The 16,287-nt window shown below is 39.7% G+C and overlaps 1 long non-coding RNA gene across 1 annotated transcript in view; it reads left to right on the top strand.

Moving 5' to 3' along the window:
* The first annotated feature begins 5,399 nt into the window (after window positions 1-5,399).
* The window catches only part of LOC116154388 (uncharacterized), a 35,993-nt gene continuing 25,105 nt past the window's right edge, over window positions 5,400-16,287 (top strand). The window contains exon 1 of the long non-coding RNA XR_004138274.2: window positions 5,400-5,757. This is a non-coding gene — a long non-coding RNA (uncharacterized LOC116154388). The remainder of the gene's footprint in view (window positions 5,758-16,287) is intronic.

The following is a 16,287-nucleotide window of genomic DNA, read 5'->3' as shown; positions in this document are numbered from 1 at the left end:
CTGCCCTAGAAATTAATCCCTAAAGAAAAGTGTACGCTCTTTATTTTAAAAATATTTACCAAAGACCTGTAAGTTTAAGCATCTTAAAAAATATATATGTCTTTTAATGCCTCAGAATGAGAGTTTAGAAAAAGATGACCAGGCCTTGGTGCAGGGCATCCTTTCATTGGAAGAAAATCAGCAGAAATGCTTTTCTCTTACCCAAAACTTTTCACGCTCTCTGACACAAGATTGCACCAAACTGCACTTGCCCTGCTACAGCTCTCTTCTTTGGGAGGTGTTTCCACACCTCCAGAAGCCACAAGGTTATGTTGCTTCAATAGGTCCTGCCACTCGGACTTCCAGGGCACAAAGGCCTGGAAAGGTTGATACAGATGCCAGAATGTGTGAGAACTCCAGACTCATTTACAGACTAAAAGGATCTGATTAAAAATCTTCTATTTATGAAACATTTAAATACAGCGTCTCATTTTATCCTCACACAAGTCCTGTGAGATGACAGACAACTATTAGAATTTCCACCTCACAGATGAAGAAACAGAGATCCTTGACTATAACTCTGAAAAGGTCAGGGTAAAACTAGAACTTGATTCAAGGCCTCCTGGCTGCCAAGCCTTTGTTCTTTCCACCCACACCATATTTAAACCAAAGGCAAATTTTGTGCATGATATTTTTTAAACTTGAAAAATACTTGGGTCTTTAATGTGGCAGATTTTAGATGAATAAATCAAATTGGCATTTGGCAGGAGTGTGCATTCTCTTCTTAGCCAGGATATTTTCTTCAAGGTAAGGAACCAAGATATTTACGGGTGGAATCTTTAATGAACATGTTAGTATAAAGTAAGTTGCTAATTACAAAGTACAGTTAATAAATCCAATAAGTAAAAACAAGTGTGAAAGTTGAACCACAAAATGAACTTGAGACAGCCCCTGTGTAAGAATGGGCTGATGGTTCCTACTAGCACTGGAAAATTGAAATGGTTTGATTTTTTTATTTAAGAGGGAAAAAGTAGGATTAGAAGTAGACAAAGCTCCAGAGACAGATACACTGCCTAGAAGCCCTATTACTGTCTGGGTTTTCACTGCTGAAACTTTACAGACACTAGAAAAAGTAGAGCAGAAACGCAATGTAAATTATTGAAGGGATGCTGCCATTTCCTGAAGCAGCTGGGATAGTCTGTCCATAAAACATTAACATGACATTTCTGAGTTTTGACAGGTCGTTTGGAAGAGAAAGGGTAAAGAATATACAAGCCCTTTGGTGGGAATGGAGACATTTGTTCTGATAAAAATAAACAAGCACTATGGCTGGTCTGCATGCTAGCTTCTATTGAAAAACAGGGAGAAAACATGAAAATTTAAAGCTCAACACTGAAATGGATTAAACTTGATTTGTTCCTATAATATGAACAGGCAGGATTAGAAGCATCTAAGGCTTTTCCCTCTCCTTTTACTTTTTTGAGAAAGAAAGATGCTCTGCCTCCTGAACTATGCTCAGCATTTAATTTATGCCTCTAGTAAATAATTGAACTGCATGCCCTTTGTACACAGTGAATTAATGTGTTTATCCATAGTGACTAGAGGGGAATAAATGATAAAAAATATTAGTTTCCTTAGATGGCAAAAGGACCATTCCTTTTTCTAATAATGATTTTTCACAGTAGTGGCTTACAGGTAGGGCCAACTTTCCTTGCATGAAGACCATCATGAAGAATATCGGCATAGAACCACCTGCCAGAAATATATCCTCCACCAAATCATTCTGTGGATGTAGCCAGTGAGGGTCCCAAAAGTTCGCATCTCTAATAATAGCATATTTGTTGTGGTAAACATACCACAATGCTCTGAGTATGAATTCATTGGTCACTAAGCCCATTTCTATACAAATAATCTTTGCACATATGACAAACCCAACCATGTTACACTTTCTCAAAAAAAGGTTGATTAATGCCAAAATATCTTCCTTTAGAATACTGCCTGTAAAAATGCAAAATCAGGGCATTTATAGAAGCAAACCAAGACACGTGGTGAAACAATTTTGCAGATAAACGTTTTGCCACACTGGCACATAAAATGGGCACAAGGTAATGTGATTTTTCAAATTCTCCTTACACAAATAGGGAAAGTAAGCCAAAGGAGAAAAATTACAAATAAGAGGGCTAGTAATGGTTAGGTACTAAATACTAACATTCTATAGGGAAATTTTTTATTTTCTCCATTTTAGTACACTTCTCTGAGAGCAACACCAGAATAGGTTTATGGGAGGTGAGGTTGTTCCATAGATATCAACATCCAAAAAGTCACTGATATACTCCAAATAGACCTGGCTCTTTTAAATTACTTATTAAGAATCTAAAATTATTTATTTAGATTTTACATGGAGTTGTTTACATGATTATTCTTTGCATAATACCTATTAATATACCAGTTTCACAAGGTAAGCTTTAGAAAGTGAATCATTCAAAAGTTCTATAAGGTAGATCTCATGAAAGTAGAGAAGAAAAACAGAGGAAGAGCCTCTAACTCTGCCTGGTGAAGGTGGAGGCAGAGCGCAGGTGGGGCTGAACAAGACACCTTAAAGTGGAAAAAACTTCCATACGGAATTTTTGGACTGTGGCTGGTTTTCCTTTCAGCTTGGCTGACCAAACTAAGCAGTCCTAATCTTTCAAAGTCCACTTTCATATCCGTCCCTCTTTAGCTCCCCTCTGTAGCCCTAGTCCAAACATTGCACACAAAACACAGGGACAGATATCTCACGTTAACATGGAAGATTATAGAGAATTTTAGAGAATTAATAAAGGGGGGGGGCAAGTGGATACTGGCTGGGCAACTAACAATTTCTGCCACAGTATTGTAATATAAAATTGCAATTATTCTTAGTCCTCCTGTCTCCCTGAGTCTCAAACTAATAGGATAAATTTTAGTATTAAGTACTTAGGGGTTTTTTCTTCCAGTTGTTGCCTTAAATATTCACACAATGAAAACAGTTGTTTTTCCCACTCATATAGCTAGTTCACTTTTGTTGAAGTCTACTCCACTCTAGTCATTTTGTTCCCAGTCTTTCTTAATTGCTTAACTATCACAAATGTGCCCTTTGTACACAGTGAATTAATGTATTTATCCATAGTGACTAGAGGGGGATAAAGGATAAAAAATATTAGTTTCCTTAGACGGCAAAAGGACCATTCCTTTTTCTAATAATGATTTTTCACAGTAGTGGCCTACAAAAGCGAGGTCGCTTTTGATGTTTTCCTTTATTAAAAAAAATAGGAAAGCTGTCATATTACTGTCTACTGATTTGATAACTGATTTTAATAATAAATATCACTATGTGTTGTAGTAATTTTCCATAAATTTCAACATAAAATTTGTTAAAAGGGGGCAAAGTTTCAAGTTTAGTAACTTCCAGATATCTGGACCTTTATAATTAAGGATCTTCTCTGATAAATTTTGTCTAATTGGAATTAGACATCTCTCAGCATCCTAGCCCAGCTGTTAACACTCTAATTTTCTTACTGAATCTTACATTTTTATATCAATATATTGCTTCTAAGTGTCATTATGTGACTTCTTCACAAACCCCTGGGGAAAATAAGAAAATAAAATATTCCTTAGATGTGTAAAACCAAAATATAACTGATAGTTTTGTCTTTTCCATTTCGGAGGAAGGAGAGAGAAAGTGAGTGAGGGAAAGATATGAATACACAGATACATGGATGAAGATACAGAAATAGAGGAGAGATGGAGATAGAGCTATGTCCTGACTACATTGCCCACACTAGCTAAGCACGCTGTTGGTAAAAGGAAGAGGTACTCCTGTTCTTTATCATTTGACACAAACAAGCATGACATGACAATATGGCCACTAAGTTCTTGGCTTCTTAACTATTTGTTAATACAAGACCAAATCCTTCGTCTAGAGCCAATGGCATACATATTCTTCCCAAGTACCAAAGAGAGATGACAGGAAAAGGGAAACAGCAAGAGTCACAGAGCTGGTGAAGGAGAGGAATGGATATCTACACCGAAGGAAGGGGAAAAGAGAATTAGGAATGGGATGAGAAGGTGTAGAAGAGAAGATGGTGGAAGAGACCCAGGAAATTCTGGAGAGCTGAGTGCCGTTTTCTCGTCACATCCCCACTTCACTTTGGAAGTGGCTTGTCTGATCTTTCAGATTCTCCTGATCCTTATTATTTCTTCTTGAGTAACCAAAAAACCCAACTTTGAGAGAAATGATGCTTCCAACTGAACAGCAGTGACCAGATAAATACTCCAGGGAGGCAGAAAAAATCAGTCAAGGACCAAGCCCTCCAGATGCTCGTCTCCTACCACCGTCCTCTTCTTCCCCCCGTTCTAAGTGGCTGGACTCGAAGCAGCCATAAATTGAGAGGAAAATGGCCTGTGTCAGGGTTCCCAGTAACTGAGATAGATTTTCTCTCTCAGAAAAGCAAGAAAACGCAAGGATCAGAACGCCTAGATTACAAATCAGAGCCCAGCTTCGATGTGCCATCTGCCAACCTGCAAGTCATTCAACTTCCTAGAGGGAAGATTTTAGCTGTAAAACAGGACTAAGTGTTTTAAGGTGCTAACTAGTTATTTTAATGAGATAACATGTCTTAAAAGCGCTTTTAAAAGTAAATACTGTGGGGCCATTTCTCCATCAGTCTGGAAGGACGGTGTTGCTGAGGTGAGCGAGGTCGCTTTCCGGTTGGGACCCCCCACCCGCCGCCCCCGCCCGCGCCCGCGCCCCGCCCGCGCCCCGCTCCCGGGCTGCCTCGGGGCCGAGCGGCGCCCCCGCCTGTCTGCGCGCGGAAACTCGGGCCTGCCGCCCGCGTGGACCGCAGCGCGCGCGGCCTCCCGGGGGAGGCGGGCGGGCGCCCCACGGGGCCGGGGGTGCTGCGGGGGCCTCGGGGAACCGCCGGGCATCCGAGGCGGCCAGCGCGGGCCGGTCCCCGCGGCGTTTTGCGTTTTTCCCGTTCAGGGTTACCTCATTAGTCATTAGACCTCTGCGGTCCCAGGGTTTTCACCTGCCAAAGGGGAGGCTGCTTTTTACCTCAGCGGGTCCTGAGGCGCTAGGTGGCGTCACCTGTGGTAACGTTTGTCATTAGAGCTGGGAAGCTGGAGAAGGGTCCCGGCGATCCCTCTGCGCGCCCACCGCCCTTCCGCCCGCCCGACCGCGTTCGTGGAAGGACTCGCGTGGGGTGGGGAGCGTGCGCGGTGGGGGTGGGGGTGACGCCGGCCGCGGGGGGTGGGGTGGGGGTGGGGTGGTAGTGGTGGGAGATGGCGGGGCGGGAAGTGGGGGTGTGTGGGGGGGTGAGGTGTGGTGGGGCGGGGGAGGGGCGGGAGGGAATGGGGGTGTGAGGCAGGCCCCGCCCAGTTAAAAAAAGTGTATAATGTTATAGCGATTTGACAAATTAGCAATAACGAAACGATGAGTCAAATAGTGGTTTCCAAGTGTGTTCAGCTTAACGTCTTAGCAATTGTGTAAGGTCTTTGAGGTTAGACAGACAACGGAAGATAAAACAGAATGTTATAATTACAATCTTAGGAAAACTAAAACTTCTCGAAAAGTATTACGTTTCTCTTAGATTTTATTTGTAGGAGGAAAATAGAAAACAGAAAAATCATAGCTGTGTAAAGCGAAACCAACTTTGTGAGTTTTATATTTGCTTTTTTCTTTTTTGCTTGAGAGAGAAGTTAAGAAGTAATGGCTACACCGTTCCATTTGCTGCAGACTTTGCAAGCACAGTCACTCGGGTGAGTAGGAAGGAAATAACCAATTTTGATTTCTTATGTATGTTAAATTATATTCTCTGTAACTCATTAATACAATACCATGTGTGCTGGGTGTTGTAGCGTCTCTTATGAGGTAAAAAAACGTTCACCTCAAGTGTTTGACTACAATGACACACCCTCAAAATGCTAGTAATTAGTATAATCACTTTTGCCAAAGAATGAAACATATCCAAGATTGTATGTAGCATATTTATAGTTATTCACATCAAAGGAGTGCCGGGGTGAGTCCAGCTGAGCAGTATGAGAGACAGCTTCCTGCTGTGAGGAGACAGTAGTTTGGATCTTTCTCGTTCAGGGACAGCATGCCCCAGTTGGTGTTGGAAGCGTTCCTCGTTGTTACTGCCTGCTCCTGCCTCCAGGACAGCCCCTTCCACAGCCCCCCACTGTGGGGCCTCCGTCCTTCCATGAGCCATCTGGAGAGGAAGGGCTGGCCCCAGCTCCCTCTGGAAGTTGTTAGCTCTCTCCCAGACTTGGCACCCAGGGTCTCCCCGGAGCTGACCTTTTAACAAGCCCTTCTTCCCATGTCAGGAAGCTGATTGTACCCTTTTCACTACACTGTCAGCTTCTATCGTTTCTCCAAATTACAGGACAAATCTCTAAAGCAGACAAGGGCTCCCCATGGGATGCAGGCTGCTACCCTGAGATTCCTTCTTAACAAGCACGAGGACTTTGTGGTTTAATTTAAGGGGAAAGAATCCCACCCTATTTCCTTTGTGTAGCTTTTGAAAGTAATTTAAAATCTAAAATACATAGAAAAAGAATGAATAATAGAAGAAGCTAGATAAATCTCCCAATACAGTGGTCTATGACCGTGAGCTTGGAGTTAGAAAGGCTTGTATGTTCTATCATTGACTAGTTGTGTGATCTCAGGTTACCTAACCTTGATGCTCCTCAGCTTTTGCATCTGTAAAATGTGTGCCTGTGTATTAAAATATTCATGGAAACTACTTAGCACATAAAACTGTTAGCAGTTAATATAAAGACTGAAGACATCAGAGAACTATTGGTGCTCCTCTACCACATCCATTCATAAAAAGAATTTGTTTAATGTCCCTACTAGATAGCAAACGTCTATATTAGGTCCTGAGAAGCAAAGGCAAACAAACAAACAAAAACCCTTCCTTTGTCTCAAAGAGATTCTTACTCTAGAAGTGATATGAGGCCAGTCCTAAGGCAGGTTTTAACAGCAATCTTTCACATTACTGAACTCAAGACTGTAAGGTATCATAGATGACCATTTGGTCTGACCCCTGACACTATGCTTAGATTCATTCTCTTTCCTGTCCTTTCTGAAGGAAAAAAAAAATCAGCTTCTCCGGAATAAGACAGCTTTATATGACAGTCCTTAGAGAAAGTTCAAACCTCAACAAAATGATAGCTGCTTAATGCTTTGCTGATTACAAGGTTTTTCAAATGTAATCAACACCCTTTGCAAACAGCCTTTTTCAAGTTTACTCACTTCAAGATCCACCTTTTCCCCACTGCTTAGTATGGTGAGGTCTCCTCTCCTTTCCCCGAGTGTCATAACACTTCCTCTCCTGCTAACCAGGAGGCAGTGTGGGATTTGATCTCAAGTAGCACTTGTATAAAAGAAAATCTGCAATTTTGATGTGTCCTGGAACTCAAATGTAATCATCCCCATCCTCCCTTTTTCCTGCAATGCAGTTCTTTTAGAAGACAAAAGTCTACTTTAAATTCTGCACTCTTTTATTTTCTAAAGCACTAGCAAGAGGTCATGTAGCCCACCTGGGCTTGAACATGGAAACCTCTATTGGGGACCACTCCTGCTTTAGAAGAGGCAGCCTGCTAGAAACTTCTTTCTTATACTGAGTCCAAGCTTGTTGATATCCCTTTCTTGTCACATAATCCTGCCATCCTTGCCCTGATCTCTGTGCTCCCACCAAGATGAACTGGGTGATGTTCCTCACAACATGCTCCACTCTTCTCTGCCCTGAGTCTCTGCTCTTGCCCTTCCTCTCCCTGGATTATCCTTTCTTTCCCTTTTCCCTTCCCTTCTTTATTTTAAGATTGAGCTCAGGCATGTCATGGTCCAGAGAGCTGTGACCACTGCAGACCCACCTTCATCCCAGATTTGTTCAGCACTCTCCAGACTTTCTGTGTCTGCCTCTAGCATTGTGCCTATTTTGTTATAATGTAATTATCTCTGAGCCTGACACTGTGATTCTAAATTTGGAACCTCTTGAAAAAGCTTAAACCATGTCTTACTGCATTTGATAATCTCAGTACCTGCTACAAAACAGTCTCTCAAAAATGATTGTTGAAAGAACAAACTGTTTTTTTTCTCCTCTCATAACTGCCATTCATTCATTCTACTTTGATCACATAGAACTAAAAACAGGGCTAATTCCTCTTTGACACAAGAGTCATTGGTACATTTGAGGAGAAATATAATCTCATGTCATATCACTCATGTATTCATTCATTTGTTCAATGATCGGCAAATATTTATTTGATAGCATTCTACCTGACAAGTATTATTGAAGATACTACGGAAGAACGGGCAAATAAAGTATAAACCCTATCATTAGGAGGAGTATAATTTTGGATGATGTCCCTGGATCTTTTCTGTTGTAAATTTCAAACACCCACTTCACCAGCCTCATTTTTTAAAATACTTTTAAATTTGAAAATACATTCACATGGTCAAAAATTAAATTTAAAAGGATACGTTGAGGAACCTTATTCTTATTCCATCACTGTCTATTCTTTTTCCACTCAGCCTGTTATGGGTAACCACATTTTTTAATTCCTTTTTATTATTTTGGAATTTTGTTATGTAAATAAAAATAAATATGATTATATATTCTTATTTTGTCCATTTCATAGATAAATGGTAGCATGCTGTATATACTATCATACACCTTCATCTTTTGCTTAACAATATATTCTGAAAATCTGTCAAAGTAGTACACAGAGAGACTCCTTAATCTTTTTCATAACTGTGGGGTATTCCATTATGAGAATATATCGTAGTTATTTAATTAGTGCCCTAATTGTGGACTGCTCCTTCTGCCTCAATTGTAGACTTTTCATGTATGATAATTGCAGGCTCTCCTCAGCTGGACCCTGTACTCTCCCAGTTCATTAAACTTTGGTTTGCATTATCTTAAAGCAATGATTTTACCCTTCTGGTATTATTAATATGTGAGCTTTTTATCAAGTAAATTGTAATCCTTTCCGCATGAAATGGTATCAAGTCATTTATCCTCCATTCTGTACTTTAAATGATTTATTTCAGTATAAAGGGGAAATTTTGCATTTATCACCACTAAACTTCATTTTGTTTCAGTTCATCATTCCCACATTCCAACATGACTTCTTGAATCTTAACTCTGTTATCAATCACAGTAGCTACCCCTCACAGATCGGTAGTATGCACAAATTTGATAAGTGTGTTTTCTATTTTTATCCAAATAATTGATCATCTCACTCTACCATAATAAATCTCTTTTTCAGGGGATGAGATCTCCTTTCTCATTCCCACAACTTTCCCCTCTTCCTAGACCCTTGGTTTCATTCCTCCAAGTTCCCTGGTTCCGTGTTCCTCAGTCCTGCTCTCCACAACATTTTCACTCTTCCCTCTCCACTCACATTACTCATCTTCTACCCTCAGAATCCTTCCTTCCCTGTCATATCCACCTTAAAGAAAATCTGCTGGACCTTGCTAATGTCCCAATTTATTTTCTTCCTTTCACAGGTAAACTCTAATGCACAATCTGCACTCAGGGTCTTTACTTCCTCCCTTCTTGTTCTGGCCACCACATGACTGACACATGCCCACCAATGTCCCAGTCACCCCCGAATCACTAGACTCCTCTGCATTCTCCACAGATGTTGATATATCAGCAGCTGGGCAACACAGGGCTCAGAGACTCCCTGACATCATGTGGTATTGCTGAGTGGCAGCCGTCTTCTCTTGACAGAGCCTCGTGCTTAAACTCACCCCATTTCCTGCTGTCTTACTCCCGATTCAAGTCACTCATTGAGTGGGCGGTTCTTGGTGCCACTTGGTGCCATTTTCATTTTTAAAATGTGGATTTCTGGCTCCTCTTGACGTAATTCAAATTGTATGGCAACACTGAAGACTCCTGTTCCCATTAGTAACAAAAAGATGGGGACAAGTGGAGGTTGTCACAGTCCCCATGTCTCCCTGTGACACTGTGCCCCATACTCACTTGATTCTCCTGGCTGGCCTCAGCACACATTTGAATTTGGGGCCCCCTAGTTTAAGCTGTATTGTCTATAAGAATTGATGTTGGTCTTTGGGAGGTGAGAGTGTGTCTGTGTGTTCCTATAGTTATTATTTTAGACAATGAGAAAAACTAAGAGGCATATATGCAACTTATGTTAATGGAGACACTTCACAGGAGAACAGAAATACTAATATTCCTTTTCCTGTCCCCTAACTACCCTGAGGTACAGAGAGTGACAAAAGCCACCACAGACAGGAACTCTGAGGCCTTATTTTAGACTGAGTTATGCAGACACAAGAACATGTCATGTTGGGGAAAGGGGACTAGCTCTTGAGGCAGGACAATAAATCCAGAGCTTTTATATCGATTGAAATAGAAGTAATTCTGAAAGTGAGTAAATACCCTAGGAGATTGGTTACTGTGCACTTTTTAAAAATATTGATTTCTCAGTCCTTAATTTCAGACCAATATTGGCTGTTTCTTAATGCTAAAAGGCATAAGTGAAGATTAAGCATTGAGCCAGATTGTAGCTTTGGGCTAAAGGGAGAGAAATTCAGACTCCATTACAAAATGGTGAATCCAAGTACCAAATCAGTTAACGAATGGTTTCTGCCTACCTGGTGCCTGGGTTCCTCCAGTGCCTCCTTCACTGCTATTCACCAGTAACCCTCCAGGAGAACTATTGTAAGCTTCATTTTGAACTCTAGTGGTCTCCTAAGTTCCTTTAGGGGGAAAAGCGTATCCTATTCTTCTACTCCCTATAGTCCTCAAAACAGGATTTTCATATAATACATATTTTTCACACTACCCTGTCATTACCATAAACTTTACTATAAACAATAGTAGTTGTTTTTATTTTTAGTTTACAAGTTCATTGACCATGTCCACGCGCTGGATGCTAAATTGCACAAAGACAAAAACATTACCTGTTTTGTTCACCACTGTATCTCTAACACTTACCATGATTCCTGGTACCCAGTGAGGAGCTGCCTCTGTGAGGATCCAAAGTGTGGGCAGGGTTAAGGGACGCAAAAAAGACAGAGAGTCACATAAAGTAGCATCAGGAGGAAACTGCCATTACTCCAGGTATAAAGTAGCAAGAGGAGGAAGTTATATTACCTGAGCCCAGTGAGAGCTGCTATGGTAGAGAAGGGGCCGGCCAGCGAGAGCTGCAGCGAGAATTAAGGTTCAGCCGTGAAGAGGGAAGATAAATAATGACCCTAATTCACTTTCCTCTCATTCTTCCATTGACTAAATACAACCAGAGGCCAGGACAAGGAGCCAGGGTGATGCAGCCTGTGGCCATCGTCCTCTCATGGCACAAAGCAGGGCGGAGAAGAACCTGAGGGCAAGCAGAGAATAACCAGCACAGTGTCCAGCACAGCTAGTAGTTGTTCAGTCTACATAGAAATGACCGTTAAAGCTGAAAGAGTAGAGCACAATTCTAGCAGAGGTGCATTTAGAAATGAACAGAAAATCCAGGAGCAAGTCTTTAGAAATGCCCGTATTGAGGGACCAAAAAAAGAAAGAGTTTAAAAGAAGGAACATGATATTTGCTGCTGGTCATCCCATTTTTTTTCATTGCTATTTTTCATGTGCTGATTCTATCATTTTACCTGTGAATATTTTCAATAACCAACTTTCCTATCCCACACTTCAAATGAGACAAATTTCTCATCCATTTTGAAGCTTGTGGTGTTCATTTGACTTTATTAGAATGTGATGTTTTACCTTTGAGTCCACTGGTAAGAAAAATAAGATGGAGTAAAAAGAGGGGGAAAATCAACTGACTGCAATCATAATCTCATCACTAAGCAAATTACTTTCACTAACTTTAAAAGCAAACTTGGAAAGGTGAAATAAGTAGATATCCAAACGTCCTGCTTTATCAGAGAAATCAGAAGCAGGGGAGCAAAAAATCATGAAAAATGTAACAGGCAAATGAGGGAGGTCAATTTCAAACCTGAAGATTTTAAGGAGACACACGCCTACTTGGAGATAGCTGAGTCATTCTGAGAGAATCATACCTACAGAGCACAGTTGTATCCAGAGTGCAGTACCTACAAAGTTAGAATGCTCACTAAGTTCTGCAGATCCAGAATCCAAGGTAGGATCTAAGGTTTTTTGGCAACAAGAAGTCTCTTAAGTCTCTTTTCAGCTTTGGTCTATTGATCAGATGGTTAAAAGAACACAGAGATATTGTTTTTGTTACAGCTACAGAAACACTGCAGTTGACAGAACTCAGATGGAGCCTCACGGCAGAACTGAGCGAAATGCTTGTCAGTATTTGTATCAGCAGTATTTGTATTTTCAGTTTCTCTTTAAAAAGATTATAATTTCCGACAGTGCCCCATTGTAGCTCCCCTAATGTGAACTATGATAACCTAAACACGAAATATTACATTTTTTTGGAAAAAATTTAAATGTAGGCACTTAGGTCATTTCATATGAGTTCTACCTAAAACGTCTCTAGAAATTCTATAGGATTAAAAAAATATATATAGTAATCTTTATTCAACCAAGAGATGGGATTGTCAGTTCTCTGTTTTCCAGGCATAGGGCAGTTGAGACCAATTTCAAACAGTCATCAAGCCCTTGGAATTTGGTTTGAGGAAAAACTCAACCATATATGGTAGTGTGAGTAGATAATTAGACTCTTACAACTTTGAAGATTAGCTATATACTTAGAAACATTTTAGCTCGGTTTCACCCTTATATACCCATAATATTGCCCTTCTGATTAGATAAATTGCAGGATTCAAGCAGGAATACTAGGTCAGAGTTAGATTAAGGATGAAATCATTCTTAGAATGTGGGGCAGAGACTTGCTCTGTTTGCCCCATTATCCCTAGAAAATACCTGGCATATAGTAAGCACACAATAAATAGTTGCTGAATGAAAACGAATGAATGAAATAATCACTTTAACCTGATTGCAAACATGTATCTTCAGAATGATGAAAAGCACTAATAGTGAATCATCCTGGGAACATGAGTGAAGACTTACCCTGAAGATAGCTGAATTAGATTGTAACGATAAATTTGTTTGACTTGAAAATTTCCTTTATTATTCAGGAAGCTCTTCTTATAGAACTAGGCTGTTGTGTGGAAACTTCTCAGGCTAAGATTTGAGAGAGCATTTCCTATCCTAACATCCAAGTCTCCTCAGACATTACTTCAAAAGCCTGATAAACAGGTATCAACCACAGCAGGCTTCCTGTGTACTTAATTTTTGTTCTTCGCATGGATGACAATAGAGACAAGGAAAGTTCTTCTTTTTTCTAATTTATGTAAGTCAGATGATCCATCTTCATACTAAATGTGGACTCTGTTGATACCAAACCAGCAGGAAACTTGTTTGATTTCACCTTGAGAGAAGAGAATGGCAATGAAAAATCCTTGTAAAATTTAGCCCTGAAGGAAAATGAATTTGATCCATTTGTCTCTGTTCATCTTGGAAGCACGTATTCTAATGAATGTATCAGGAACCCTGTCCTGTGCTTCTCTGTAGAAGACTTTCAAGAAAAGGTTCATTATCACCTGACTTTTTGTAGAAACAGAATTGTGAGTAGATGACTAGTGGGAAATGTCCTTTGACTTGGCTTTCAGTCTCCATTATTTACATTTATTCCATGGTACCGACTACATGGTGTGGTTTTAGTGGTGGAGGTTTTAGCTCTCTCACTTTTTAAATTATTCATGCAAATACTATATATCAGTTGCCTACTGTATGCTGGCACTATGCTAAGATCTGGTCATTTGTGATGTGAGGCCAGCTTCCTCTAGAACAGGAAATCCCTGTAAACTGCAAGGAAGTTCTATTCATGAGGATGAACTAGATTCGACTTAGATTGCTCAGTATCTTTGGTGTGCTGGCCATTTTCATATTCAGTATTCCATGTGATATCCATATTTTTTAAGTTTTTAAAATGAGACTTTGATTAGTCAGCTAAAGGTCACAGAGTTAGGGAACAGGCCTTCTTCTCCACACACTGAGTTCTTGCTATCAAACCTCATTACATGCTGCATTGCTACCCTGGAACCACCTGTCCTAAATCAGTGTTTTCTCTTCCACAGTATATTCCTCACTGGAAGAAAAATGTTAGGCAAATAAACATTTTTTGAGGGCCAAGAAATTTCAAAATCCTCCAAAAAAAGAGAGAAAAAATTTTAAATAGGAATAAAATGCAAAGAATAAGTTGAGAAATATGGCTAATGAAGATAGATTAAAATAGGTTAAACATAAAACTAATTTTTAAAATTTTGATAAGATGAAGGGATCACTAAGAATCAAACCAAATCTTTGATGGACCTAAAGGGTCAAAAGCTAAGGATGTAAAACTAAGTTCTTTCATGTCTTAAGAGTGAGGTCACAGGTTGAAAACCCTAATTAGTTTCTTGTCAAAGATCACCTGAGCTTGAAACTCAGACTAGAAGCCTATAAACTTTATACCAATATTTTTGTAGACTGGAATATAGGTCCTTAGCTTAGCATGCAGTTCCCTTCAAACCTGGTGTTGACATCCTCTTCCAACTTGTATCAACCTTCCCATCTGATTTCATATGTCTCCTGACCCTTCCTAATGGCCCCTGCATGTCTGGGTAACACCACTTACCACATTATGGTATGATCATCCCAAATTCTCCATAGATGACAGTCTCGGAACACAGAGACTATCTTCACAGCTAACATTTATTGAGTGCATAGCCATGTGGCAGATACCACTCAAAGTGCTTTTCCCACTTAATTTTTAAAACGACTCTGTAGCCTAGGTAATATCTACATTTTATGGATAAGAAAACAGGTAAAAGAGATTAAGTACCATGCTCAAGGCTAACTACTAGTAACCCTAATCTAGAATTCTATAAGTCTAGCTCCAAAGCCTCACTTTGTAACCATACCAGGCTTCTTCTGTTGTTCATATTTTTATTCCCAAACCCTAATCCAGTCCCTGGTGTGGAGCAGATATTCATTAAGTGTTGGACTGATGATTGAATTTTGAAAGCCCAAAGCAGTTCCTCCTCCACTACTTTCCTACTTCTTTGTATCTCAGCCTTCATTGCTGGAGATTTACTGCCCAGACTAAAATTAAATTAGATTGCTTTCCTTAACTAACATTGACTAACTTGTGAAGGCAGACAGCTCAGAAATATATTATGTGGCAGGAGAATATCAGTCCAAAACTAAGTTCTTCATGCATAACCCACTAAGTGGTATTTGAGAGTTGGCTGTATTTGATAACACATGCTTAGATTGAAATATCTCAGGATCTTCATGAAATATTCATGGCTTTGTGTTTATGAAATCCTCATTGCAATTCATAAATATTAACAATAATATTTTACCAAGAGCAAAAAAAAAAGGCTTATAGAAGTAAATGATTTGATTTGGCAAAGATCTGTCAGTAAATCTCTGGCTAAGACTGAAATAGATAGTATAAATCTGACTACGTAGTCTCAAGAGGGAAGAACTAGTTTTCTCCCGTTAACTCACCATCTTGCTGCTAACTACATTTTTTCTTCTTCCTAGTTCCTTTTTTCTCATTTCTCATTTCTCATTTCTCATCTCATTCCCACCCTTTGCCAAACACAGGAAGTATGTTGCAGGGAAAAAGAGGACAACCCCTGTGGGATTCATTAAGAAAAAATTCCTAAATTCCTTGGAAAGATCCACCCTTTCCCTTTCTGGAACCCTTATCTTTTCCTGAAATGACTTTGTAGTTATAAAGGTGTTACTGAAAACTTCCTTCTTAGGTAAATCAAGTGTTCTTTCAAATGGGCCCAAAGGCACATTTTCTCTTGGCACAGCAGTCTGTCAGATCAGACTGGGATTCCAACATCCTGTATTTTCTTATCTATCTTAGCCCAGAAACAATAAGACCAACAAGATGCAAAGTCAACCCTCCATTGGCATTTTTCCAGTATTAATCAGTTAGTACTGGAAAATCATTAATTAATTTCCTTCCTTAACACCTTCTCACTCTGTAAGAGACTGCCAGAATTTAACCAAGTAATGTCAAAAATGAAAAAGAAAATACAGTTTAATCATTTATTCAGGAGAAGTGCATGAATCTTCCTAAGTCTTTTTCACAGTATTATAAACCTGATTATCAAAATAGAATGGACCTGAAAGATACAATTCTTCTTTAGTCAACAAATTAACTTAAAATCATAGTATTGAGTAGATAATAAAGTACAGATCAACTAGTTTACAGATCTACCAAAAGGTATCAATGTGATTTAGATAGCCTTAAAATGTTAACATAAAATCAATATTT

The sequence above is a fragment of the Camelus dromedarius genome, chromosome 6, assembly GCF_036321535.1.
Source record: "Camelus dromedarius isolate mCamDro1 chromosome 6, mCamDro1.pat, whole genome shotgun sequence".
NCBI classification, from domain to species: Eukaryota; Metazoa; Chordata; class Mammalia; order Artiodactyla; family Camelidae; genus Camelus; species Camelus dromedarius.
Note: the sequence above shows the minus strand (reverse complement) of the source record. Positions and strands in the feature narration are given on the sequence as shown.